Consider the following 25,595-nt stretch of genomic DNA (forward strand, 5'->3'; position numbering starts at 1 on the left):
ACAAGGCATGTGGTATCTCTGTGTGTGTGTGTGTGTGTGTGTGTGTGTGTGTGTGTGTGTGTGTGTTGAGGGGACATGCCACATGTGGAGGTTAGAGGGCAACATTGTGGAGTCAATCCTCCCCTGGGTTCTGGGGTTCAAATTCAAGCCTTTCCCCGTTGAGACATCTCACCGGCCCCATGAGGCAAGATTTAAAAGGAATCCCAGTACCATCTGGGTCTGCAGTCTCTCGGGCCAGCAGATACATCAACATGCGTACAAGCAAAAAAAGAAAACAGGAGAAAATAATGAACGAAAGGTAGGTGTAACGGCAGTTACATTTGAACAAATGAACAAATGCAGCCCCTCAGTATCCCCAAGTATGACAGAACCTGAGGTTGCCTGAGTCCTTTACTCAGAGTGCCACGCTCTTAGCACGCCACCTAATGCAGTCAATACTGGGCAGGTAACTGCTCTCCTGCACCGTTTGGGGAATAAGAAGAAAATACCTGTTACCTGTTCCACACAGGTATATATTTTTTCTAAATGTTTCTGATCTGTGGTTGGTTAAGCCTCAAAATAACAGAGGGCTGATCCCAAAGAGGCAGTTATATAGCAGCCAAAATGAACCGCCGTGGTTCTCATAGAACACGCATGCCATCTGCTGAATTGCCACTCAACACTTGCCGCTAGAATTGCCTGACAATTCTAATATCCCGGTCTTTGATCTTGAAAATCCAAGCCCGCTAGAAGAAGCACTCTGTCAACTGAACTACACCTCCTGCCTAAGCTCAGCATCCTTCACACTCTTCCAGTCATACATCACAAAGCGTGACAAGGTGAACCCACGGAGATTTTCCAGGGAAGGCGCCTCATAGCTTCCCCCAACTTTGAGATAATACATACAGGAGTTTGGGATAGCAAGAGAAACCACTGAACAGACAGAGACGCACAATGAAAGAGATTTAGATTTTGGTTTCCTGTCTCTGGCTCCCACTTCTGTTACTTGGGGAGTGAGGCTAGGAGTTGCTTTGGTTTGGATTTTAAATGTCCCTTCTAGCACAGGGGTTGATAAAGTCTTGGTCCCCAGTTGGTGGACCTGATTTGCCCTCTGTGCTTCTAGGATCTCATTTTAGGCAGTGCTGTTTTGAACCCAAGGCGGAATTCCAGTCCTCTACACACTGGGTTACCTCTGCAGCCCCTCGTGGGGTTCATAGGTCCACAGCTGAACAACTGTACACCAAAATTTCTGAAGCCATGAGGCAATCAACCCTTCCTCTCTTTAAGTTGGCTCTTTTAGGGTACTTACCATAGCCAGGAAAACAATAGCCAACAGAGGAAGGTGAGATTTCTTCTAATCCAAGACTCTGCTTTAATTTGGTCATAGTTTCCATAAAGACAGTATGTATCTATGCATGTATGTATGATCTTTATTTTCCTGAGACAGGATAATTCTGGGGAATTATCCACCATGCTGGTCCCAGGTATGGAAGTCAGGTCATCAGGCTTGGCAGCAAGCACCTATATCTGCTGAGCCGATCTACATCTCTTCTATTGCCTAATAACCATGAAGCTTCAAAAATTAGTCTTATCCCAAGAGGTAGCCCAAGATTTCTTCGAGTGAACTTTTTTTTTAATAGACATTTTATTTTCAGTTGCATAAATTAAAGTTTATTGATAACACAATAAACCATTCTTCAGTCAGCATTTTCAAGCTCAAAGAATAAGACCTGATTTACAATTTATATTTTGTTTCACACATTAGGAACTCCATCCATGTCAGCTGTGGAGTTTTAATCCTGAGAGATACTGTTGGTTTCTTGTAGAGATAAATATTGATCAAATCCTTAAGTTTTGCTATCCAACCATTTTTCCTGATCTTTCTAAGGCCATACATTCCGTACTATTCAATGGATTTGTAATAAACTTCCAAAATGAAAAGGAAATGCCTTGCTCATTGTTTGCCTGAAATCTTGGTTTGAGTTCATCTTTTTAAACAAAAAAATAAGCTCCCAAAACACCCACAAGTTCAACGGCTAAAACTCCTTTAAAGATCTTCCTGGCCAGGGGTTCCATGGTCCATGCCGTTCTGAGGCCTTGGCAACCGGATGGCCTCTTCAAGTGAACTTTAACAATATAACTGATATGTTTTAGAAAACCAAGGATATAGATGTAGAGCTCGGTTTGGTACTGTAGGAGGGGAAACCCGGCAGGCCCATGTTGAGCATCCCTCCACCCCCCCCCCACCCCCCACCCCCGTCCCCTTGGCTCCCCTCCCCCGCAAAGTACCAGCCACACAACAGGTGTAGTTTAGAATAGAGTTTATTTACGGGCATGGGAGGGGGACAGGGAAAGAGAGGGCCAGAAAAGGGGGTAGGGGGAGAGAGAGAGAGAGAGAGAGAGAGAGAGAGAGAGAGAGAGAGAGAGAGGTGGGGAGAGGGAGAGGGAGGGGTGCCGGCCGGGGACACGTGAGGAGAGGGGGAAAGTTGTTAGGAGGGGGAAGGGAGAGAGAGAAAGGGGGCAGAGAAAGAAAAGGGGCACAGAGAGAGAGAGAGAGAGAGAGAGAGAGAGAGAGGTGGGGAGAGGGAGAGGGAGAGGGAGGGGTGCCGGCCGGGGACACGTGAGGAGAGGGGGAAAGTTGTTAGGAGGGGGAAGGGAGAGAGAGAAAGGGGGCAGAGAAAGAAAAGGGGCACAGAGAGAGAGAGAGAGAGAGAGAGAGAGAGAGAGAGAGAGAGGAGAGAAGGGAGGCCAAAAAGTCCCTTTTATAATAAGCCAGTCCCACCAGGCTGTTGCTAAATAACTGCTGGGCGGAGCCTAATAGGAATGCAAACAGTCCTTTGCCAGAGACTTGATCTGAAAACTAGACATCCCTTGTACCCGCTGTTCCTCTGAGCACAGAGCTTGGCTCGGGGATGGGCATCTGCTACATTTTGGTCTAAAGAGCAACAAGAGGCCCTATTCCTTGGGTCCCGGGGAAACATTGTTCCTACTCTAGAGAGGAGGAGAAAGGCAACAATAGCAAGTTCCATGTGTTTGTCCTATTTGCCCGCATCTGGACACTAGTGTGAGACTGAAGCTGCCGCTGGATGGTGAGGAGACACCACGGAGATTCCTAGAGAAACCAAAGCCTAGCCACTGGATACGACAACTCCGAAGCCCGACAGACTTGCAGGTCTGCAATTATGAGAGCCAGTGCCATTGTCATTGCTCACACCAGCTTGAGTTGTTTATCTTTCCGGGTTTTGTCATTGAGAATAGCTTGATTGGGTTGGGGATTTAGCTCAGCGGTAGAGCACTTGCCTAGCAAGCGCAAGGCCCTAGGTTCAATCCCCAGCTCCGAAAAAAAAAAAAAAAGAAAAAAAAAAGTTAACGAGAATAGCTTGATTGAGCCAATGTAGAATCATCTATGAATATTTATAGGTTTTCTCCGCTGTAGAAATAAGCCAATTCGGCCAAATTACAAGTTAAAAAGGCAGGTTTATTTGGAAATAGGCTCCCGTCGAGTTCTTCAGTCTCAGAGGATGAAACCAGAAAATTCTAGTCACAGACTGTGGCGTGCAAGTTTTTTGTAGACTGTAGGTAAAGGCAAATGAGTTGTTTGCTTCATGCTGGGCTTGTGGGGTGGGGTGGGATGGGTGGCTCCGGGTGGCGGCTGACTTCTGGTGAGGGGGGTTGGGACAGGTGTCGGGAATGTTTGGAATGCGGGATCTGGCTTTTTGGCACCTTTTCTATTAGGAGGCTTTCTGGGTGGGCGGGGTTGGAGAGAGGGAGGAATGAAATTCGCTGGGCCGTGTGGGGGTGGGGGGCAAATTTGGGGCTCCAACTCGTAATGATATTCTCCAAAACTGGAGTACCTTCATAGTAACCTCTACTGTCTTGTACAAAGAAAGCTGCGTGAATATGGATTAGATGACAACATGACAATTATAAATACCGATATAAAATAAATTAGTATTGATTGATGAAAGAATGAAAGTGTAAGAGAGGAACGTTAACTTTTGGAATGCGGCATATTAATACCTTATTTCACATCATTTAAATAAACGAGGCACTGTCAAATATTCAGAAAATGCTGTACAAGTGGAAGACAAGCAACCTTTCCTGTATTATTGTTATTGTTATTATTATTATTATTATTATTATTATTATTATTATTATTATTAGGCATGGTAGCACCTGGGGGGATTGCTTTGTGATACAGCTTTAGGCAGCAGGAATCTGTTTTTCTCAATATGAAGCTTCTAGTGCAACAATTTTTATTATTTTTTTAAAAAGATGTATTTATTTTATGTATATGAGTACACTGTAGCTGTCTTCAGACACACCAGAAGAGGGCAACAGATCCCATTACAGATGACTGTGAGCCACCATGTGGTTGCTGGGATTTGAACTCAGGACCTCTGGAAGAGCAGTCAGTACACTCAACCGCCAAGTCAACAATTTTTATTCATACCTGTCCAAAAACAAATCATAAAGGCCAGGGCAAGGAAGAGGCAGGTTTTTTTAATTCATCCACGTGGTGCTCAGCTTTCTGGTACTGTCATAAATATTCCTGAAAGATCGATTTATAGAGATAGGTTTATTTTGGCTCCCAGGTATGGAGGTTTCAGCCTGTCAACCATACTGCTTTAGACCTGTGGCAGCCCGCTGTGTTGGGAGTGTGTTGCAGAGGAAAGCCACTCAACTCAAGGCCAGGAAGCTAAAGAGAAAGAAAAAGGTCAGCAACCCTTGCCTCTTTCCAGGGCTCACTTGTCTATAAGGCCCACCACTTCATAGGAGTATCTCTCTTGGGACCAAGCCTTTACCATGGGGACCATACACTGGAAGGAGCACATTGGCTCTGAACGGTAGCAGTCTCAATCCCAGAGGGCTGAAACGGCTCCGCTCACCATGAGCAGATTTCAATTCTACTAGAAATGCTTCGTTCGTTTCCTGTGTGCTGATTTTCTTAATAAAAAACAAACAAACTCCCCCCCAAACAGCAAATGAGCTGACGGTCCTCTTAGAGGCCCCCTTCCCGTGGTTGGTATTCTCCTTCTATTCGATAGATGTAAACAACCGTGAAGACATCTCCACACGCACAGTCTGAAATGGGCAAGTAAGTCCACTCAACAGGAAGGGTCCACAGCATGCCCACTGACCTGACTTAGGGAACTAAGACTTAAGGTGGCCTTCTTGGCCTCCCCGGGCCTTCATCTTCCTTTCCACACGATGGGAATTGCTGTTAGAACTTATTTGACACTGAGTAGCTAGTTCTCAGCCACATCAGCTGTCTGTAGGGTTTTGCATGTGGTAACAGGGACATAGGTTATCGTAGTACAAGGCTTGTTTGGCAATCCTTCATCCTCAGTACCCTTTCTGGACAAAGGTAGGTACCCAAAGATGATATGAACTGTTCCTTCTTCCTTTGGCCCACGTGGCTTTGTTGAGTCCCCACCTCCTTGGTAGAAACTCCAAATTTGTATGAACGGGAAATGGAATGCACCCTTTACCTGCCAGAGCTAATTGTTGCTAACCTAACCTAGGCCTAGTCCTGGAAGCTCGTAGCCTCCGCTCAACCTAATCTAGGCCTAGAATGTTTTCAGTCTCTGAGACTGACTGCAGAATAAGCTCATCCCTTCCTACTTCTTTCCGACCTCTGGCAGGCTGGTTCGACTCAGCTCTTCTGGCTAAACTCTCTTCAGGCCGACTGACTCAATCTTGCTTCTCTCTCAGCCTCTTCTAAATTGCTCTGCTTGGCCTCAAACTAACTCTGGCAATCTGTTCTAATCTCCTGGCTCCTTCTCATTCTCTGGCCCATTCTGTCTTCACCTGTGTCTAGCTTGTTCTCTCTCTGCAACCTGTCTCCCTATAGCTGTCCCAGTAAAATTCTTCTCTTCTCTCTGCACTGCTCCCTTTCTCTTTCTCCTTCTCCTCATGAGAGTTGGGCATATCCTATTTTTCTGTCAAATCTCTCTCTGATTCATCACTTTGTTGGCCACTCAGTGAGGTATCACTTCCAAACATGGCTGCTTCCTTCTCTAAACTAACTGCATCTTCATTGGGATTAAAAGTGTGTACTAAAGGCCGAGCCACACTGGAACACAATCTCGAGTTTCATAGTGTGATCAAATATCCCACAACAGGGAGCAGGCACGGCTCCTGAAACCCAATCCATGGGAGTGCTAATGGATGCAACCATTCTCAGGTCACTGTCTCGTTGTTACGGTTTTATTGCTGTGAACAGACACCATGACCAATGTAAGTTTTATAAAGGACATTTAATTGGTGCTGGTTTACAGGTTCAGAGGTTCAGTCCATTATCATCTAGGCAGGAACATGGCTGCATCCAGACAGACATGGTACAGGAGGAGCTGAGAGTTTTACATCTTCACCCAAAGGAAGCCAGGAACAGATTGAGCATCCCCAGGCAGCTAGGAGGAAGGTCTCCAAGACCACCCCACAGTGACACACTTCCTCCAACAAGGCCACACCTTCTAATAGTGCCACTCCCTGGGCCAAGCATATGCAAACCATCACACCCTCCTTCTTCCTATCACCTTTCTTTCCAGGAGACTTTTTTATTTTTTGAGAAATAAGTGAGATAGTATTTTAAGTGTTTGTCTTAGAATACGGCCTTTAATAAGCCATATGCTTTTAAACAGGAAACAACTGTGTCTCGCTCCTGCTATTATCACCACCACTGCAGGTAATCTCTCTCAAGCATTTCCCTTCTAATATTTGTGTCACCTTGATCTTGCTTGTCTGTGCCTATTATGCATGAAAGCATGTGTTATGTCAGGGTATGATGTTTCATTTCATGAGGGGCAATGAAACTATGGTTAAATGCAGCCCACTGACTGTTTTATACATAAAGTTTCATTAGAACACAGATTCCCTCATGTATATACACGTCAATGATACAATTGCTGATAGAGTAAACAATGCATGCCTTGCTCACAAGGCTTGAAATACGTTATTACGGGCTGGAGAGATGGCTCAGCAGGTTAAGAGCACTAGCTCTTCCAGAGGTCCTGAGTTCAATTCCTGGCAACCATATGGTAGATCACAACCATCTGTAGTGGGGTCTGATGCCCTCTTTTTGTATGTTTGAAGAGAGTAACAGTGTACTCACATACATAAAATAAGTAGATAAATCTAAAAAAAAAATAAAGAAAAGGAAAGGAAATATGTTATTTAGCCTTCTGAACAAACAGCAGAATTCTAAGATACATTTCTAAGCTACTTGCCTGGAATGTAAGGCCTACAGCATGAAGGAAACGGCGTACCTTTTGTTTTATTTTTTTATTTTATTTTTAGAGTTCATGTTTGTACTGAATCTACACCATTTGTCCTTCACTCTTGCCCCTTCAGCCTCTCCCATCCCCCTCTCACATCCACAGCCTCATTTTCTCTAATCATTGTTGTTGCCTATGTGTGCTATCTAGTTTTTATGCCCTCTTGACATATTTCTCAGTGGAGAAAAATGTTCCCAGCTGAGCAAGCCCGTGGTCCATTTACGGATAGAGAAGGGCCAGCTCATTGTGGGTAGTGCCACCTTTCGGATGATTGCTGGTCTCGGGCGCTATAAGAAGGCAAACAAGTGTTTTTGTCTGCATAGGTTTCAAGGGCTGACCGCTTGAATCAATTAGGGGGCTCATTTCTGGAGAACACTGATTTTTTCTCTCTCATCAGTAATGATGTAGATTTCATCTAGAGGCGGTGCCTTGAAAGATTCCCTCATCCACGCTGGGATGTCAACTGGTATTGTTATTATTCAAGTCTCGTCTGGGCAACCTCAGGGTTCCAGGTCAGATCCAGCATGGTTTTTCCAAGTCCTGTGTCTCAAGTGCATGGTATCTTCAGCAACGGGGACTACGTAATAGGGAGGAATTCATACCTGGTGCTGTAAACCTAGACAGCTACCCATGGCTGGTGAGGCCATGGAGCCTAGAGGAGAAAATACTTTGCCACTTTCTCCAACTAGCAAACTCTTACAATTCAAACAAGATGCACATTTCTACCGGATAACTGAAGCTGAAATGATTCCAACAGAACTGCTCACCCAGCTTAATGACATCACTGATAAGGCTCAGTTATTATTGGTTATTATTATTAATATTATTACAAGTTATAGGTTGCAATTGCCCAGCCCTGTGGATCCATCTGTTTTTGGTGAGGTTTCTTTCCCTCCTCAAAGATGGCTTATGCTCCTCTCCTTTGCACAAGAAGAGTGGCTCACTCCCCTCTGGGTAACAAAGTATCCAGGTCTTGTGCTCGGCTCTCCTCAGTCTTTAAGATATTTCTGAGTTCGACCCAGGCTTCCACTGGGCTGCTTTTATACAGTTTCATTCCTGAAGATGACCTTTCAATCCTGGACATTTTTTTTTTTTTTCTTTTTTTTCCGGGGCTGGGGACCGAACCCAGGACCTTGCGCTTCCTAGGTAAGCGCTCTACCACTGAGCCAAATCCCCAACCCCAATCCTGGACATTTTGTTTTCTAAATATGTGCTGATAAAAAAGTCAAGGGGAAGTGTTGGATGGATCAGCTACAATCTCTCATGTTTTTCCCCTGGGGAAATAGTTCAAGGCCCAAGAAAAGAGCAGGCTCATAAACAGAATGAGTATACATTCTGTGTGGCTGCATCTTCTGTGATATGGGGTGGGTGTGATAGCCAAGGATGATCTATTAGCCTCTGGCTGCCTTTATTACATCATATCTCCTTGTAGTGAATTGCTTTCCTAAGGGCCTGCGTCCAGACAGATGATTTTAGCCCATTTGTCTTTACAGCATCTTAAAATTATCCAAGGATTCTCCCATAATTCTTGCCATTCTAAGAGTCTGTCTCCCCTAGGTGGAACACCTATCATTTTATAATGCCGTGACATCTGTTCATAAATCTTTAACGTGTGTGCTACTCTTCAGATCGACAGATTCTGTTCTTATTACCTGTGACATTTTCATTGACTTCTTTTGCAAAGTGACAGTATCTCCATCCCAGCCAGAGGAGGATTTAATACCTGACATTTCCCACATGCATTTATCAGAATCATTCAGAGGTTCCCCTCCCCCACTTGAAGTATGTGTCCCAAGGCTTCTTTTCTCCTGAATCTATTTCCTAGAAAACTGTTCTCTAGCAATCATTTCATTAATGAGCTGTTACCTGAAGCACAGCTGTCTGGCCTCCGCTGTATCATGCCTTAGTGAAAGAGTGTTTGAACTCTTTCTCATTAAGCTGTAAAGGAAATGCCCAAATCTACTGCTAAGGAAACAGGACCTTTTTCTTTCCCCCTGAGAATGACTCGTATTACTGATCCTGAAACAAACCATCATAATGGGATGTACATGGTCACTTTTGCTAAATTTCGCTAATTATTTTTATTGATTTTACCAATTTGCATGATTATTACCCCATTTGTTTGACTCGAGTCAGGTTTTTGTTGTTTTGTTTTTTGTCAACTTGACACAAGCTAGAGTCATTTTAGAAGAGGGAACTGAATGAAACAAAAAGAGAGTGATAAAAAGGAAAGGACATGACTGTTCCTAGGCACTGTGGGTGAAAGTTTATTATAGAGATGTGGGAGAGCTTAGCCAGAGGCAGACACATCTGGGAGAGTCCAGAGTGGTCATGACCCTGAACCATGTGGGGAGGAGGAAGAAGAAGGGAGAGAGGACAATCAGCTGCAGCAGCCAAGAGGCCCACGATACAAAAACAGGGCAGGCAACCAAAATGGCTGACTTATAATGGGAAGAGCCTCCGGGGGGGAAAGGCAGCCTAACACATGGGCTAGAGGGTTCAGGGTAGAGGAGAGCATATATCAGCTGTAACAGGTAGGGACTGAGGGATGCTGGGAGAACCTGGAGCCCAGGTCTGCTTTGATATGTAAAATAGGCACCTCAGCCACTTACCCAGAGTTAGAAACTTAACAGAAACCTCCCTTGAGAAAACGTCTCTATCAGATTAGCGTGTAGGAAAGTTTGGGATCCATTTTATGAAGTAATGATTGATGGTGGAGGCCTCAGCCCACTGTTGGGGGTACAACTCCTGGGAAGGTGGCCCTGAGTTGTTTAAGAATGCAGGCTGAGCAAGCCATGGGGAGCAAGCCAGTAAGCAGCAGTCCTCCATGGCCTCTGGCTCAGTTCTTTACCTCCTCATTCCTGTCCTGTCTCCCCTCATGGATGAGGTGTGACCTTAGAGTCATAAGCTGAAATAAACCCTTTCTCCCCGAGTTGCTTTTGGTCACAGTGCTCCTGTGGTTTTCATAGCAATAGTCCTAGACCGCAAACTAGAACCACTCCAGCAGCGCAGTTGTAAGAGAACATGCACCGCCCATTCCACTGTGAGACGGAGCCATACTGACTAGTTTGTGACACAAAATTACAGCATTGTTTGCTTGCTTTTATGTTACTAATTCATAATGACCACTTTTTATAATTTCTGTACTAGAAACGTTCTACGTATTTTCTAAGATACTTTTGTCTTTCAGTTAATACCTCTGTCATTACTCTCTGCCTTACTCCCTTGAGAAAAAAATCTCGCACTGGGCCTTGAGCGCTCAGCTAGATTGGCAGCCAACAAGACCCAGCATCCTCCTGAACTCATGACCTCAGACTCGGGTGCCGGAGTATTTCTCCTCCCCGAGCCATCTCCTCAGGCTCTATTTAGATTTTTTTTTTTAAGATTTTATTCATTTATTATATATAAGTACACTGTAGCTGACTTCAGACACACCAGAAGAGGGGATCGGGTCTCTTTACAGATGGTTGTGAGCCACCATGTGGTTGCTGGGAATTGAACTCAGGACCTCTGGAAGAGTAGTCGGGTGCTCTTAACCGCTGAGCCATCTCTCCAGCCCCTCTATTTAGATTTTTAATAGGGAAACACACTTATATTCCTCGGAGGGTCACATTGTACTATAACACACCGTTGTACACGGAATGCTGTGTCTTTGTCTCTTTATGTATGTGATTTTAATCATAAGTGTTACATATACGCGTGGGTGGATGGACAGGTAGAACTACACATCCACATCAGTACCATTCTCTCTGAGGGTGACTCAGACCCAAGTAGCTCTATTCTTTGTTTTTACTTCCTTTCAAACACCAGATACATTTAGTAGAATGTTTAAAAACACCCGAGAAGTTTCTCTCTCTCTCTCTCTTTTTTTTTTTTCTTTTTTCTTTTTTTTGGAGCTGGGGACCGAACCCAGGGCCTTGCGGTTGCTAGGCAAGCGCTCTACCACTGAGCTAAATCCCCAACCCCGAAGTTTCTCTCTTAAAGATTCTTTTCTGTGGCCTGGTTATCTTCTGTTTGGCTCCACCTTTTAAAGACCCCCATGTAATGCCTGGTTTTGTGTGTCAACTTGACACAAGCTGGAGTTATCACAGAGAAAGGAGCCTCCCTTGAGGAAATGCTTCCATGAGATCCAGTTGCGAGGCATTTTCTCAATTAGTGATCAAGTGGAGAGGGCCCATTGTGGATGATGCCAGCCCTGGGCTGGTGGTTCTGGGTTCTATAAGAAAGCAAGCTGAGCAAGCCAGCAAGCAGCATCCCTCCATGGCCTCTGCATCAGCTCCTGCTTCCTGACCTGCTTGAGTTCCAGTCCTGACTTCCTTTGGTGATGAACAGCTATGTGGAAGTGTAAGCTGAATAAACCCTTTCCTCCCCAACTTGCTTCTTCTTTTTTTTTTTTTTTAAGATTTATTCATTTATTATATATAAGTACACTCTAGCTGTCTTCAGACACACCAGAAGAGGGCATCGGATCTCATTACAGATGGTTGTGAGCCACCATGTAGGTGCTGGGAATTGAACTCAGGACCTCTGGAAGAGTAGTTGGGTGCTCTTAACCACTGAGCCATCTCTCCAGCCCCCCACCTTGCTTCTTGATTATGATGTTTGTGCAGGAATAGAAACCCTGACTGAGACACCCCACCATTCTCTCAAATTACCATACTGCTGATCTAACACATTTACCCTTAGAGGACAAACCATACACAGATCGTAGTACCCAGCCAAGAGCTTTCCTAATAGGAAACCAAGCCTGTCAACTGGATTGTATCTCTAAGCTCTGTGATGTGCAATGGCAGACTAGAAAATATGGAAGGTGAGAATAATAAAAGAAGCTATGGTGTTATTCCAGGAAGGCCTCAAACTTACTGCATCGTCACGAGTGATTCTGAGTTTCTGATCCCTCCGTCCCTACCTGTCTTAGTTCTGTGATACAGGCTGGCAGCACTATATCTGGTTTTAATCCAATACTGAACCTTGAACCCTGGACCATGTGCATGTGAGGCAAGCCTCCACTAGTTGAGCCATAACTCAGCCCTTAGCTGAATGCTTTTGGGAAGCCGTTTTTTTTTTTTTTTTTTTTTTTTTGTTTTTTGTTTTTTTCTCCCTTCCTCACTCTCCTCAAGGATTGAGTGGAGATATGGATGAAGCAGACTTTTGTGAAGCTGCCACAGAAGAATGACTGTGGTTTTGCAAATGACTACTCTCTTCCAATATCCATTGTCTCACGGAGAAGCCTGTGTTTGAACTGAGAGTTGCCAAGGCTGAGTAGAAGATTTTTGAGAAGCAACTGCTGAAGTTTCCATGCTCTTGGTCACACCATAGGCCTTCCTATTTCAAGCGTTCAACTTTCTCTTTAGCTTCAGTGCACCAACTTTGACCAAGTTTCTGTTCCTCAAATAGTTTCATAAGCTGAATCAGGTAGGAATGTTTCATAAACTTGCTATTGTCTAGCTTTTTTTTTTTTTTTTTTTTTTGGTTCTTTTTTTTCGAAGCTGGGGACCGAACCCAGGGCCTTGCGCTTCCTAGGTAAGCGCTCTATCACTGAGCTAAATCCCCAGCCCCCTAGCTTTTTATAGAATAAAAAAAATTTATTTATTCATGTATGTGAGTACACTGTCGCTGTCTTCAGACACACAGAAGAGGGCATCAGATCCCATTACAGATGATTGTGAGCCACCATGTGGTTGCTGGGATTTGAACTCAGGACCTCTGGAAGAGCAGTCAGTGCTTTTAACCACTGAGCCAGCTCTCCAGCTCCTTACTGTGTGGCTTTATGTGAGTCTTTGCTTAATGTGGGCAGGTTGAAAGAGGCCTTGACTGATTTCCACGACCTCTGAGGTGGAGCCCTATTCTAGCACTCAGCAGCCATAGGATCTTGAATGAACCACTTCACTTCCTTCTGTCTCAGACCTTTGTGTGTGCAGAGTGATCCAGTAGAACTCTTTCTTGGGGATTCCCTTCGCGGACGACTTACAAATGACTCTAAAAGGCTGGGGGTGTTGCCCACTGACGGAGGATATGCTTAGCGGTGTGTTCAGTCTGTTCCACTGTGTCTGGCTGAGGGCGAGAACCACCACTTGGTCCAGTGTATCCATGCTGTATACATTACCAACTGGTCAATAAGCAGCTATCTCAGTTACCATAACAACCATCCAGGCACCCCAAGTAACTCCTGTTTCACTTAGTAATGTCTCCAACGTGTAAGAATAGTGGCCCTGGCAATTTTATTATTTATTATACTATGCCATTATCATTGTTGTTCTATTTTCTTATGAGTTCTATTTTATTCCAAGTGTCTCCCCCCCACCAGCCCCCACTCTATCTAGATGTTAAATTTTGTTGAGGTTTGGGGACATGGGAAACGAAATACAGTATCCAAAGTGGCACTGACTACCCTTTCAAGCATTTGCAGAGGCATATGCTTGAACATCGGAACATATCTCCCGCTAACAGCCGGATTTCTACCACTATGATAAAACACACAAGATAATTAGCTTACTAAGAGTGAACTTTACTTTGGCTACTGGTTCTAGAGGAGTTTCCAGTAGATGGCTGGCCTTGGGCCTGTGGCAAGGCATCTTATAGTAATGCAAGCTTGGGAGGGTGGACTGGGAGGGGAATAAAATCTGGAGTGTAAAAATCAATTTAAAAAGAAATGCAAGCTTGAACTGGAACACCAAAAAAAAAAAAAAAAAACCCCAAACAAACAAACAAACACCCCAAAAAACAAAAAACCAAAGAGGGAGAGGAAGGGGCTGTAATTCCACAATCCCCTTTGAGGGCATGTTCCCAAAGACCTAAGGTCTTAAGGCCCCTCACCCTGCATATTCAAACATCACTCAGAAGGGTCACCTTTGGGACCTTTGTGACATTGAAGGTCCAGACTACAACAGGACCAATGTAACGGCAGTGCTCATCCCCAAGGGATGCAAGGAGGATGCATTCAGTGAACGACTGAGGTCAGGCTTATCCATCAGAGCAGAGACACACACACAGCTGGTCTTCCGTGTTTTCCTTCCTCTCATCTGAGGCCTGAATAATGTAGGGCACCCCAAACTTGGGCTTCCAGTCTCTAAGAGGCATGAGAGAGGAGAGTGCAGAGAGAACAGAATCTCCCCAGGCGGGAAGGAAGGACTGGCTGGTGATATCTTACCACACTGGACAACTATGTGAAAGAGTTTCCGCAAGCACGTGTGTGTGTGTGTGTGTGTGTGTGTGTGTGTGTGTGTACAGTAGGAGTGGGCAGAGGGAAAAGTCACCCGGCACCAGGTCAAGTTAATCCGAGGGAATTTCCCTTTGAGCTGAGGTGACGAGATAGTCACAGCCACACATGTCTGATAATCTCTGTTGGCTATTTTTCTTTTCTGTTGGTAAACATTAGCTTGATCATCTCCCGTGTTCCCTAGAAGGGAGGAGGCTTCAGCCTCTAAGACTTTTTTCTCTGGAGGTTTCTTGCTTCCTGAAGACCTGAAGTGTAAATATATATACACCGTGACCTCAGAGGTCACGGGTGTCCTTATCTGTGTCTCTGCAGTTGCAATTGTTATATGGAATTCTATGCACTGAGGCAATGCACTCCATATATGTATTCATGTAGCAATGCTCTCAGGCTCTGCGGAGGGTGAGCACAGCTATTATACTCCCATTACTCCGACTCTCCTCATGCACACCGATGACAGGGCGCTGTGAAATGGGTGTGTATCCCTCCTTCAAAGTTCAAAGGCTGAAACTGACCCCCTTCCTCGGGATGGCATTGAGGGGTAAGGAGGGTGTGAAAGAGAAGCCCTTGTGAATGTGACACACGTCCCTATAAAAGGGCCCCAGGGAGCACTCTGGTCCCTCCTTCCACCATGTGTAGATATTCTTAGAAGTCAGCTGTTCACAGAGTGGAAGAAGGCTGTCATTAGAACTGAATGCACCACCACCCTGAACTAGGACTTCCAGACTCTAGACTCTAGAGTTACAAGAGATTAAGTTTTGGGTATTGTGGTGGTGGTGGTTGTAGTGTGTGTGTGTGTGTGTGTGTGTGTGTGTGTGTGTGTGTGTTTGTGTGTGTGTGTGTTCATATGTGCCTGTGTGGAGTCCAGAGATGCCATCCACCATATATATGTATATATGTATATATATATATTATATATATGTTCAAGTATATATATATATATATACCTAAACTTCAACAGCAACAAAGACTCAGAAAAACAAGTTCTATGTTGTTTAGAAGTCGAACCAGGAGTACATATAGGGAAGCATGCAGATACACACACACACACAGATACACACTAACACACACATACTAACATACACTAATGTACACATACTAACACACACAAACACACACAGATACACACACACACACTAACACACACAGATACACACACTAACACACACACTAACACACACAGATACACACACACTAACACACACAGATACACACACACACTAACACACACAGATACACACACTAACACACACACTAACACACACAGATACACACACACTAACACACACAGATACACACACACACTAACACACACAGATACACACACTAACACACACACTAACACACACAGATACACACACACTAACACACACAGATACACACACTAACACACACACTAACACACACAGATACACACACAAACACACACACACTAACACACAGACTAACACACACATACTAACACATACAGACACACTAACACACAGACTAACACAAAGACTAACACACACATACTAACACACGCAGACACACAAACACACAGACTAACACAAAGACTAACACACACATACTAACACACGCAGACACACTAACACACACACACTAACACACACACACTAACACACACACACACTAACACACACACAGACATATATATAGATGGTATTTTTTTTTTTTTTGAGACAAGGTCTCTCAGTGGCCTGGAACTCACCACGTAGGCTGGCCAGAGACCCCTCCCTCCCCCAGTGACAGGATTACAAATGTGCTGCCATACTCAGCTCTTTGAGAACGTAAGTTCTGGGAATGGAACTCAGGTCCTCGTGCTTTTAAGGCGATGACTTTACCAACTGAGTTATTTCCCCAGGTCTCAACTCCTGAGACAGAAGGTTCTGCGATCACCTCTCTTAGTCTTCCCTGTGCTCTGCAGTTGTCCCAAATTAAAGACTCTGCTGAGACCCTAAGAAAAGCCACGCCAGCATCCTCGGAGGCAGGGGTTGCCCTGCACCATCAAAATCCTCAGAGACAGGCCGTACCTCACCATCAGCATCTGCTGGCTGACAGGGGCCGCGCCGCAGCATCAACACATCTGCATTTGGTCCCCGGTGACTTACGAGTCTTTCTCCTTTCTTAATTAGTGGGGACATGGTAATGATTCATGGTATCGCCTGCTACTGAGGTCCATATTTCTACCAAAGCAGTTGGACTAGCCACGAGGGAGCCGAGAAAGAGGCTCTCGTCCCTGTCTCCTCAGTCCTTGGTCAAACAAAATAACATGGCTGATGAGGTTGAGGCCATGCCACCTGTGCAGTGGATGTCCTCACAGGAAGCTGCTCCCCCCAGGAAACCTGCCTATGCTTCCTGCTCTTCCTATCTTCCTCCTCAGCTGCCCTCTGCCTTGTTTTGCTGTGTAGGAAAGTGAAGGAAGCCCATGGTTTGGGGAAAGTCCTATAGCCCCAACTGTTTTCAGTTTAATAAGACTCAAGTTGTCACCAGGAAGTACCATATGGTCTAGTCATGTCACCTGTTCTTACTTGTAAACAGAACTCAACATATGTCTAGCTTTATAGGTTCCTGTCCATTATCTGCTGTGCTGTAGAGTATCCGGTGGCGTGGATCAGGATGCCTGAGTAACAGACATCTTAAGCTAGGTTTGAAGGTGCATGATACCTTTTCTGCAGCCAGATCCTCTCAATAGACCAGGGACAGGCATTGGCTTTCCTAAGTCTTTCACTTTCTCCTCTTCTGAAAACTGAGCGTGCTGTTGGGTGCAGCACAAGGAGTAATTCGTATCCATGAGCAAAACTGTGCGCATTCTACCTCAAAAGGAGTGTGCGTCTCACTAGATCCCAGACCCTTTCCAGGAAGGCACCTAATGGTGTCCTCTGCTCGCCCGCTCACCTTACCTAGCAAGGCCCTTCTCTTCACAGCCCTACACCAGCTGAACACGTGCTCTACTACTGAGCTCAACCCTTGTGATGTGTTTATAAAAGATAAAGAGAGGATATGTCCCGGGTTTCGGCACCAATGTTGTGTTTATAAAAGGATAAAGAGAGTGGGGATATGTTCTATGGAGGTCTGAGGAAAGGGGGTACCTTGGTGGGTAGACATCCCTTTCTCCTGAGGATAGTATAGAATGGAGTTTATTCAGGGCATGGGGAGGGGAGTTAAGAGGGTAGTAGAGGCAGAGAAAGGCAGAAAGAGAGAGAGAGAGAGAGAGAGAGAGAGAGAGAGAGAGAGAGAGCCAGCAGAGAGGCAGAGAGAGAGGTAGAGAAGTAGAGAAGTAGAAGAGGGGAGGAATAGAGGAGTAGAGGCCGGCCATGAGCACTTGGAGAGAAGAGGGGAGGGGAATGGAGAGAGAAGGAACAAAGAGGCAAGAGAGAGCAAGAGGAAGCAGGAGCAAGTGCAAGAGAGGGGGCAAGCAGCCCCTTTTATTGAGTCAGGCACACCTGGCTGTTGCCAGGTAGCTGTGGGGGTGGAGCTTAGAATGCTAACACCTTGGCCTTAGCATCATGTGTGCTAGAGTCAATACATAAATAAAGAACCCATCTACAGGCCCAGGGGCCAAAGAATACATGAAACTGAGCTCACAAAGCAGAATTAAGGCCAATGGGTGGATAGCACTGACACCTCCCTTCAGTAGTTTCTCTAGGGCCTGAACTTGAGCAACAACAACGTCTCAGACAAACAAGTTCATAACACTCTTTATATGCTGTTTAGAAATAGTCGAACCATGGATACATTCAGGGAAGCAGGTAGATACACCAACCAACCACAATAGAGACAGACCAGATCAGATAGGGTAGTTCCTTTCGAGGGAGAGGGATGGAGGGGAACCAGGGTGGGATTTCGGGGAATTCAGCTATGTAGGTGATGTACTGCATGAGTGACTGTCAGTTCCTTAGCTAGCTAGTCAGACTGCAAACACCACAGTACCCAAGTCCTCTCTTTTGGTTGTACCGGGGACGGGTTGGTGGCCCCACACACGCTAAGCAAATGCTTTGTCCTTAAGCTACACCCCAAACGCTGGTTTCTTATTATTTGACTCCTTCATGTAAGAGAATACTTATGTGTTCATTATATATTCGTAGTAGACATATGTGTGTATGCATATATATTCCTTATTTATTTTAAATGATATATTTAGCAGTAGAAAAATGAACAAATAAACCACCTCTTAGGAAACTTTGCCTTTCCCAGAACACCTACACCTCTCTAAGTTAAAGGCCCTTCCCATGCTGCAGCCACCCCACGCTGCAGCCACCCTCCACACCCCTTAGATGTTCACATTTCCCCTCCGCCCCTGCTTTACGTTACCATCATTTTAGTCCTAATCACAGCATCTCGGTGCAGGAGCTGTCGTTTTCCATAGGTAACGTACAGCATGTGAGAAAACAGATGCCCCCGAGCTAAAGCAGCCGACTCAGGTTGACAGGGTTGGAAGAGGGCAGAAATTAGTCTGAGGTCCACGACGGCTTACAGAAGAGTAGGGATACCATGTGGCTTCTCCCCTCTGGTCCTCTCCTCTTTTGGCGGTGCCTTTCCTCTTCTTCATGAGCATCCACACTTTTTCTCTGTACTCTACATGCACAGCTCTCTTTGACTGTCATAGTCCTTCCCAAGATAGACTGTATAGCATCAGCACCATGGGATATGTTTTAAAAGGGGTCAACTGAATGGAGCGAGTGGTGGATGGTGAACTCGCTCTCTGAGAACTAGATTTTCTTTCTCCCAACTCCCTTAGCCCTTCTAGTTTGAACTAAGCATCGGGGTATGCTTAAGACTGGACCGATGCCCTGTCAGGCTTTCTCAAATTCTTCTTGGTGGTGCACACACCTTTAGTCCCAGTACTCTGGAAGCAGAGCCAAGCAGATTTTTATGCGTTTAAGGCCTGCTACCTACTCTACATGTGAGTTCCAGGCCATCAAAGACTACACAGTGAATCAGTCAGTCTGTCTGTCTTTCTGTTTGTCTGTCAGTTTGTCTTCCTGTCCATCCATCTGTCTGTCTCTGTCTGTCTCTGTCTCTCTGTCTCTCTGTCTCTCTGTCTGTCTGTCTGTCTGTCTGTCTGTCTCTCTCTCTCACACACACACACACACACACACACACACACACACACACACACACACACACACACACCCCTATACTTCCAAACGTAACAGAGAACAGAGAGGAGAAGGAGTATACACAGAAAAGCCTGACACGAGATACGGTTATGGTTGAACAACTGACCTTTTTGACAGTTTATGAAGTAGTTCTCCATCTTTCCAGTCAACCGTCCTCTTTTCTCATCCTTTCCTCTCCGTGTTGCTTGTTGCTTTTTCTTGCTCTTGCAGTGACATTATCTGGGGACCCGGTGTCTGTGGATGGGTTGTAAGAGGTCCTTTGATGGCTTTTCTTCTCCCTTCAGGTGTACCAGATATGCCTTTTGGGGCACCCTTAGAGCTCAGATCCGATCACACAGCTCAGCATCCAGTCTTTAGGGGCCCCACTGCCAGCCTCGCCCCAGACTGTGAATCCCCACCTCTCTGGCGTACTCTTTGCTATCTCTGCTCTCTCCATTGACTGGCGTCTACCAATGCCATTCATTCCTCTGGGCCCACTTTAAACACCACTGTATTCATTTTCTAAGACATCACACATACAGATATGATAACGTTTCTCAAAAGGTTTTGATGAATTTTCATAAAGATTTTATAAAGGGTTAGTAGTATTTCAATCTTCTTTAAACCAGAAATTGACAAGAATAAAATTCCTAGATTTGGGTAATTCACGGTGAAAAAGAGTAAGTTTTGAATGTCAAAGCACCTGATTTCTCTTACTCAATATTGCTTTCTTAAACAAAACAGAGGATTTGCTGCCATTTTCTAAGACACAGGTTGTAGGCAAAACCTCATAGGTTATAAAAACCAAATGGAGAGTAGACTTGGATCCAGAACCTTGCTTTTGGAATCTGCATCTACTTTTTAAGAATTTGAAGAGTAGGGGGCTGGAGAGATGGCTCAGCGGTTAAGAGCACCAACTGCTCTTCCAGAGGTCCTGAGTTCAATTCCCAGCAACCACATGGTGGCTCACAACCATCTGTGATGAGATCTGATGCCCTCTTCTGGTGTGTCTGAAGACAGCTACAGTGTAGTCATATAAGTAAAATAAATTAATCTTTAAGAAAGTTTTATTTTTATTTTATGTATGTTGGTAATTTGGTTGCCTGTATGTCTATGTGAGGGTGTCAGATCCCCTGGAACAGGAGTTAGAGACAGTTGTGAGCTGTCATGTGGGTGCTGGGAATTGAACCCAGGTCCTCTGGTAGAGCAGCCAGTACTCTTAACCACTGAGCCATCTCTCCAGCTCCAAAGAGTAATTTCTTTTTTTGGAGCTGAGGACGGAACCCAGGGCCTTCAAAGAGTAATTTCTAAAATAACAAAAAGGAATTCCAAATTTACTTGGAGATGACCATACCTATTTTGTTACATTAAGTATGTCAACTCTGTCCACTGGTGAGCTGTCTTGTAGTCTTAAATATCAAATAGAGAGGAGGAGGAGCCGGTTTTACTGTTAACAGAGAACCAAAAACGTGATCTTTCAAAGCGGTTTAACCTACTAAATGCGTCTATAGATGGCCATCTTTCTTAGAAAGTATAGTCCTTCTCTTTGTGCTGTGGTTTGGTCAGCTGCTGCGTATTGTAATGCGAAATTCTGTATCCCAAGGTCTGGTTGCCTCAAGATGAGTGAATTCTCATGTATGCCAGCTTTTGCTGTGCAAACGTCACTCCTTAATTTAAAACTCTTGGTTGAAAAGATGCCTACGGCCTGTAGTTAGGCAGAAGAGAGGTAGGTGGGGCTTCAGTTTCTGGCCTTGGGGTCTGAGGCAGAGACCACAGAGGAAGAGAGAAGGAAGGAGGAAGAAGGCGCCATGGGGTAGGTAGACTGTGAGCGGATGGCCATGAGTGCCAGCCTGTCGGAGTAGGAGCAGCCCAGACGGAACATGGCAAGTGATATCTCGGGTTATTGACAGAGAAGTAGACAAAGTAGCATAGAGGGTTGATATCTGTCCACCTTCGATGCTTTAGGGCTTATTATAAACATAAAGGTTTTATGTCTTTTATTTGGGAGCTAAATGATTAAAGGCGGGGTAGAAACCCCCAATTATTTGCTGCACCATTTTCCTTCCTGAGATGGTATTGCATATGCTCAGGCAACTCAAGGATAACGACTAGCTAAGAGTTATGGGAACCGGGTATAAGTATATTCCTTCCATTTGCAACGCAAGCGACGTATTCCTACAGCCTTTAACCGTGAACCCTCTGACGAAGACCGACCAAACGGGAAAGCTGACAGGTGAGCACCAAGGCGGAAGCCTCGTGAACGTAAACTATGCTAACCCTGACACTGACCCGGAAGGATAAGACTTAGGGCAAAGTCTTCCATTCAGAAAGCCACAGCAAACTTACTCTTAAAACTGTGGTCATTTAGGCTTTCCAGCGTTTATTGGGAGTACTCAGGGTGACCTATGTGAGACCCAGGAAGCCAATGGTAAGTCTGAAACGGCAGTGCTCAGCAGGGCCTTGGGAACTCTCACCGTAACTCAGTGGCTTGGCGTCTCTGTTCTAATGGGTCCAGCTTAGGGCCACTGGTTATCCATTGCGCTGCTGTCTCATTGCCAGTGTCCCCGGACAGACCAGAGGGAAAAAGGCGGAGCGAGGTTGGGTCTGTGTCCCATTCATCCTCTCACTCCTGCGCCCATCTTAGTGACCACGCAGAAAGCCGTGTTAAACGGTTCTCATCCAGAGGCCTTACTGCTTTATACAAAAGTGAATTTATTTCTAAGATTTTTCTTCTATTGGTTTTGGAGTGTATCTCTTAATTTAGTGGTGCATTCCTTATTTAGTTTTATCCCGTATCTTTTAAAAAGAAGAAAGGCTGCACAGTTGAGCTGAGGCAGAGTCAATGCATTGAGTAGTTCTCCTGTAAAACGGTATTTGAAAAGTAATTCTTTTCTTTTTCCTTTTTCTTTTTCCTTTCTTTCTTTCTTTCTTTCTTTCTTTCTTTTTTTTTTTTGGAGCTGGGGACCGAACCCAGGGCCTTGCGCTTGCTAGGCAAGCGCTCTACCACTGAGCTAAATCCCCAACCCCAAAAGTAATTATTTTTACAAAAAATTATTGATTCTTTTTTTTTCTTCTTCTTCTTTTTTTTTTTTTTCGGAGCTGGGGACCGAACCCAGGGCCTTGCGCTTGCTAGGCAAGCGTTCTACCACTGAGCTAAATCCCCAACCCCAAAATTATTGATTCTTTGTCCTCCTGAATATAACTTTAAGGTTGTGAATGTTGAAAGATTGCTTTGTTTTTAGCAACACTTTTCCATCCCCTTGTTCTCCCCCCACAGTAAAAAAAGAACAAAACAAACAAACAAAAAAAAAACCAACTTTAAGTAGCTAACATCTGCGAGTGTTTTGAAGAGGAGCCCATTTTGTCAATAAAGACGAGTGTTTAAAAAAAAAAGAAATAGGAAAAATAGAGGATTTGTTTTTAATTGTGGCCAATGAAATTGCTTTAAAATTATTCAACACGTGGCATCCCCCACCCCACGACGCTCCCTGGTCCCGCAAGAACGTCATTAAGATGACTGTGATTAAGTACTTATTTACCGTCCAACTGAAGAATCCACATTAATGGACACACCCGCTCTGAACAGTAGAGGGCGCTTATGTACACAATACAGAACACTGCTTGATTTTTTTGAAGAGCAGCTGAGCGGGTGTGCAGACTCCATGCTGTCATCCGTGAGCCTCCACGGGGATGAATTCGATGAATGGGATTACTGTTCCAAGAACTGCCTCTTCATGTTTAAAGGCCCGCTTCCTAAACCACAGGTCACACCCACTGGGAGCCATATGTGGTAACTCAGTTTGAAGGTCATGAAAAGTCTGCAATTAATTCAAAACGAAACACATAATGAATCGGAGGTGCTTCCAGTGGGGCCTGCTCATACTGCATCGTGTGACTAACCTCACCGCAGCCCTGGCAGTGAAGGACTTGCAGTCATGCTTTGAACTGTTTGTCCATGAACACTGTCTGAAGCATGTTAGTCTGGTTCAATTGTATATAACAGACTTCAGTGATTTTACTGTCCATTAAAAGTTTATATATTGGGCTGGAGAGATGGCTTAGCAGTTAAGAGCATTGACTGCTCTTCCAGAGGACCTGAGTTCAATTCCCAGCAACCACGTGGTGGCTCACAACCATCTGTAATGGGATCTGGTACCCTCTTCTGGTGCGTCTGAAGACAGCTACAGTTACTTATATGCATAAAATAAATAAATAAATCTTTTTAAAAAGTTTATGTATTATATATGATTTATTTTATGTATGTTGCTTTCTTCTTCAGATGCACCAGAAGAGGGCGCCAAGATCACAACAGAGGTGGTTGTGAGCCACCTTGTGGTTGCTGGGATTTGAACTCCGGACCTCCAGAAGAGCAGTCAGTGCTCTTAACCACTGAACCATCTCTCCAGCCCCATGTTTTGCATTCTTTTTTTTTTTTTTCTTTTTTAGGAGCTGGGGACCTAACCCAGGGCCTTGCGTTTGCTAGGCAAGCGCTCTACCACTGAGCTAAATCCCCAACCCCATGTTTTGCATTCTTATAGGAAAATAATGCTTTAGTTATAGAAAACGAAGATTCTCTATGCTTGCCTCCTATAATTCTTCAGCATGTAAGTATCAAATGAGTGTGTCTCTGGACAGTGTTGTGTCAGGGTATTTGGTTTTGAAGATTACTGTTTGAGTTTCTGACTTGGGTTTAATAAAAAGCTTCTAAACGAGGGGCTGGAGAGATGGCTTAGCGTATAATGCTCTCCCCGTTCTCGAAGAAGGACTAGAGTTTTGTTCCAAGTTTGCAACTGTGTGTTACTCCAGTTTCAGGGAATCTGATGCCTCTGGCCTCCAGGGGCACCTTAGCTCATGTGCAAACCACATTCTCATATGTATGTAATTTAAAAATAATATAATTTAAAAATTGTTAAATGAATTTTGACTTAGGATTAAGACAGAATTTTCAGCAATTTCTGAAATGTCGCTAAACATACTTCTGGGTTTTGTTTTTTGTTTGTTTGCTCATTTGTTTTTATTGTGTATAGTAGCATTTGTAGCAATGACCACTATAAAAGCAAAGCATGTATCAGCTCTAAAGAACACTGCAGATGCTATATCATGTTTACCCCCAAACCTAATTCTTTATGCAAAAGCACCATATACAGCTCACTAGTCTGCCAATTTACTTTTGTTTATAATAAATGGTAAAAGTTATGAATATCAAGAATTAGTCCAGTGGGCCCGGGAGGATCTGTGGAGCTGGCTGGCTAGCCGGTCTAGCTGAATCAGTGAACTCCAGGCTTTGTGAGAGATCCTGTGTCAAAAAACACGGAGGAGAAGCAATTGAGGAAAACTGAATATTGACCTCTGACCCCCACTTGCACCCATACAGAAATGGGCACGTGTGCTCTCACATGCGCACACAAGCATGCATAAACGTGTGCACAGACATTCCAAAGTATTTCTTGAGCAAAAGGCGCTTGCCAGCAGAAAATGTCAACGAGTTCTTGGTTTGCAGCAATGGAATAAAGAGACTGACTATGGGCTTGAAGGCGTTGCACCTTGTCTAAAAGGAGATGGGAACAGGAAAACACCGGCAGTAGAGCTGCAGCGGGGACACTGTTAGCAACCAGGCATCTCTACCGTCTGCCCCAGCGACCTAGCGCAGGACACATCATCACTGGCTGCCAAGATGTAACACATTCTCGCTGTTGCCACAAAAGGCCTAACTTCCCTCTGTGCGTGAGCCTCCTCTCCCCGCTTTCTTATTCCCTCCACCTTTGCTCAGAGGCAGCCTCTGTATACCCCTCCCTGCTAGTAAACCTCCCCTGTGAGATCTGTCACATAGTGTGACTTCGTGGCATCCATCACTTAGGTCATAACAGACGCTGACATCTTTTGATCCCCGTGCACTCAGGTGCACGCGGCTTTGAGGTGCCAGGCAGTGCTTACTGGGAGCTGCCAACTCCCTTGGAGAGCTTGGCTCTGTTTCTCTAGGCCTGGCCTCTCTAGAATTTCACAACTGTGCCTTTCAAGCTC

The 25,595-nt window shown here is 44.8% G+C and overlaps 1 long non-coding RNA gene and 1 pseudogene across 1 annotated transcript in view; one reads left to right on the plus strand and one right to left on the minus strand.

The window, feature by feature from the left end:
- Positions 1–1,826: 1,826 nt before the first annotated feature.
- Cebpzos-ps1 (CEBPZ opposite strand, pseudogene 1) lies at positions 1,827–2,055 on the minus strand (annotated as a pseudogene).
- Positions 2,056–2,608: 553 nt separating this feature from the next.
- LOC134480969 (uncharacterized) overlaps positions 2,609–25,595 on the plus strand; it is a 39,435-nt gene continuing 16,448 nt past the window's right edge. Inside the window, exons 1-2 of the long non-coding RNA XR_010056043.1 lie at positions 2,609–3,151; positions 23,854–24,178. This is a non-coding gene — a long non-coding RNA (uncharacterized LOC134480969). The remainder of the gene's footprint in view (positions 3,152–23,853; positions 24,179–25,595) is intronic.

The sequence above is a fragment of the Rattus norvegicus genome, chromosome 11, assembly GCF_036323735.1.
Source record: "Rattus norvegicus strain BN/NHsdMcwi chromosome 11, GRCr8, whole genome shotgun sequence".
Lineage (NCBI taxonomy): Eukaryota > Metazoa > Chordata > Mammalia > Rodentia > Muridae > Rattus > Rattus norvegicus.